The sequence below is a fragment of the Solanum tuberosum genome, unplaced genomic scaffold (genome assembly GCF_000226075.1).
Source record: "Solanum tuberosum cultivar DM 1-3 516 R44 unplaced genomic scaffold, SolTub_3.0 scf00301, whole genome shotgun sequence".
Taxonomy (NCBI): domain Eukaryota; kingdom Viridiplantae; phylum Streptophyta; class Magnoliopsida; order Solanales; family Solanaceae; genus Solanum; species Solanum tuberosum.
Window position 1 is genome coordinate 292434 of NW_006239223.1, and position 2567 is coordinate 295000.

At 31.8% G+C, this 2567-nt stretch overlaps 1 pseudogene; it reads right to left on the reverse strand.

Annotated features, from left to right (window-relative positions):
• Nucleotides 1–749: 749 nt before the first annotated feature.
• Nucleotides 750–2217, reverse strand: LOC102583246 (high affinity nitrate transporter 2.4-like; annotated as a pseudogene).
• Nucleotides 2218–2567: the final 350 nt, after the last annotated feature.

The following is a 2567-nucleotide window of genomic DNA, read 5'->3' on the forward strand; positions in this document are numbered from 1 at the left end:
ATTATTATTATTATTATCTACATTTGTTTTTATTTAAATGAGGAGGTTATGGAAAGATGGTTAAAAAAATTTAAAAAATACATTTCCACAAAAAAAGGACCACAACGTTAGAGTTTTTCTTTTTATAATAAATACATACACATAATTAATTTTAATTATTTAAAAATCTGATTTATTGTGGTGCTGACATGTGACAATTTTTCATCTCCTATTATATATAGATAGATGATTTCGCACAAAATGGTGATATATTTTTCTTTTACCTTTTAATCAAATGATTTCACACAAAATGGGACAAAGATAATATTTCATCCGTTCCAATTTATATGACACCCTTTTCATTTTAGTCCGTCTAAAAAAGAATATCATTTTTCTATACCTAAAAATAATTTAATTTTATAAGATTATTTGCAAACCACACAAATATTTAAAGGATTCTTTTGAAGAAAATATTTTAGAAGTCTTTTCTTTTTCCTTAAATAAAATATTGTCATATAAATTATGAGGGAAGGAAGAAGGAGTTAGTACTAATTGTTTTGAGAAATACAATAAGGCCAAGAACAAGCTTAGATGTAGAAATAAAAAGGAGTACAAGGTTTATTTATTTATATATAGTTACAAAAAAAAAGATCAGTGTATGGGGTGAGACTGATAGAAAGAAAGGACGGGGGGCAAATAGAATAATAGATTCATGATTGAATACTCATATAGTAATATATATGCAATCAATCACAATTCACATATATTTCTTAAAATTTCATCAAACATGTAGTGAAGTTGTAGCGGAATAAATTATTATATGTTTTTCTTCCACGCTCAGATATGCTATTCTCCGCAAATTTAGTACTTGCATTATGTAAACCTTTTTGTTTCTCATCATCACTCCATTCAGAAGAATAATATTTTTCTTCATTACACTTTTCATCTTTGGAAGCTGGTAAAAACATACTCCCCCATTGTGGAATATGAATTAAAGCAATTGGTACACTACAAGCTACAGCCATAAATCCCATCCAAGTCAATCCCATAGATGTAGAAAATGTTGTACTTGAGAAGAAAATCAATTGCGTTAAACCACCTCCAAAGTTACCACCAGCACCCGTTAGGCCAGAAATTAGGCCTAAGGATCTACGCGATACGAAAGGGATGACACCATAAGTTGCACCACATGCAGCTTGTGCTCCAACGGAGAATAAAATCATAGCTAATATGGCTATAGGAAGTGTTTCTGTTCTGCCAAGCCGGACGCAGAAAACTCCTGGACTATCCATAATATCCAAAGTCTTCCTCTCATTCCGAATTTTCTTGCTGCTAAATCAGAGGCGTATCCACCACAAGGACGTGCTACAAAGTTTACCATTCCATACGCTCCAGCTATTACTCCCGCTGTGTGAAGCTTTAGATTGAACCTGCTTGGTTTTCAATGACCTAATTAATTAACATCTAACACAATTATAATACTCCCTCCGTTTCAAAGAGAATGGTCTAGTTTGACTTGGAACGGAGTTTAAGAAAAGAAATAATTTTTTTAATTTTGTGATTCTAAATTAAAGTTATGTCAAATGTACCAAAATATTCTTTAATCTTGTGGTGTTACACATGTTACGTAGAAAGTTGAAGTTGCCAAAAAGAAAAATGAATCATTCTTTTTTAAACAGACTAAAAAGGAAATTAGATCTTTTTTTTTTATAAACGAAGGGAGTATCTAAATAGAATGGGTGAGTAGATGGAGAACATACTTGTCAAAAAAGTACTCCGCAATTACATTGTTCATGCACAGCTGAACTCCCATGGAATAACCGTAAACAAGAAAAAACACCCAAGTCCTGTAATTTGTCACTGCAAACCAAAACACCTAACAAAAGGAAATTAAAAACACCAGCATTGCCAATATCTGATCTAGTCAAGTCAAGATAGTCCCTGATAATGGGAACGAGAGGAGCGGCAGCAAAAGTGGAGATCAAACAAGTAAAGAAAGAGATCCAAGCAAGATGAAATGATCTCATATGAGGTTGTGCAAATGACAAGATTTTCAGAGTTTTTGCTTTGTGTTTTGAATCAACTGGCAAAGAAAACCTGGTAACAACGCTTGAAGATGAAGACATTGAAAAAGTAAATGTTTCTTCTTTGCCAGTTAATCCATGTGCCGATGTACCAACACAACCTTCAGCATTCGCCATTATCACTACAAATTACAAAACAAAGAAGAAAAATGTAATGTAATATTTCATATTTGTGCTTCTTGATCAGCCAAATATTTATAGTGTTAATTACAACGTTGACATTGTAAAAGCTTGTTACATTGTTGACGTGTCATAGCTAGACGAAGTTACCTTGAAAGTTCGTAGCATAATAATTAAGGACCAGTATATTCCTTTATTTTAGAAATATAAATGCTACTCCATCTACTAATTAATATAATTTCGTTTACTTTTCTAAAACGGTGTCTACTTTAATTTGTTTCGTTAATAAATGGAAATAGTTCTAGTCCGACAAATAATATTCTTGTTTACTCGAAAAATGGTATAATTAAATTTATTAAGGTGGTTTAAGGGCACGTTAGTTAG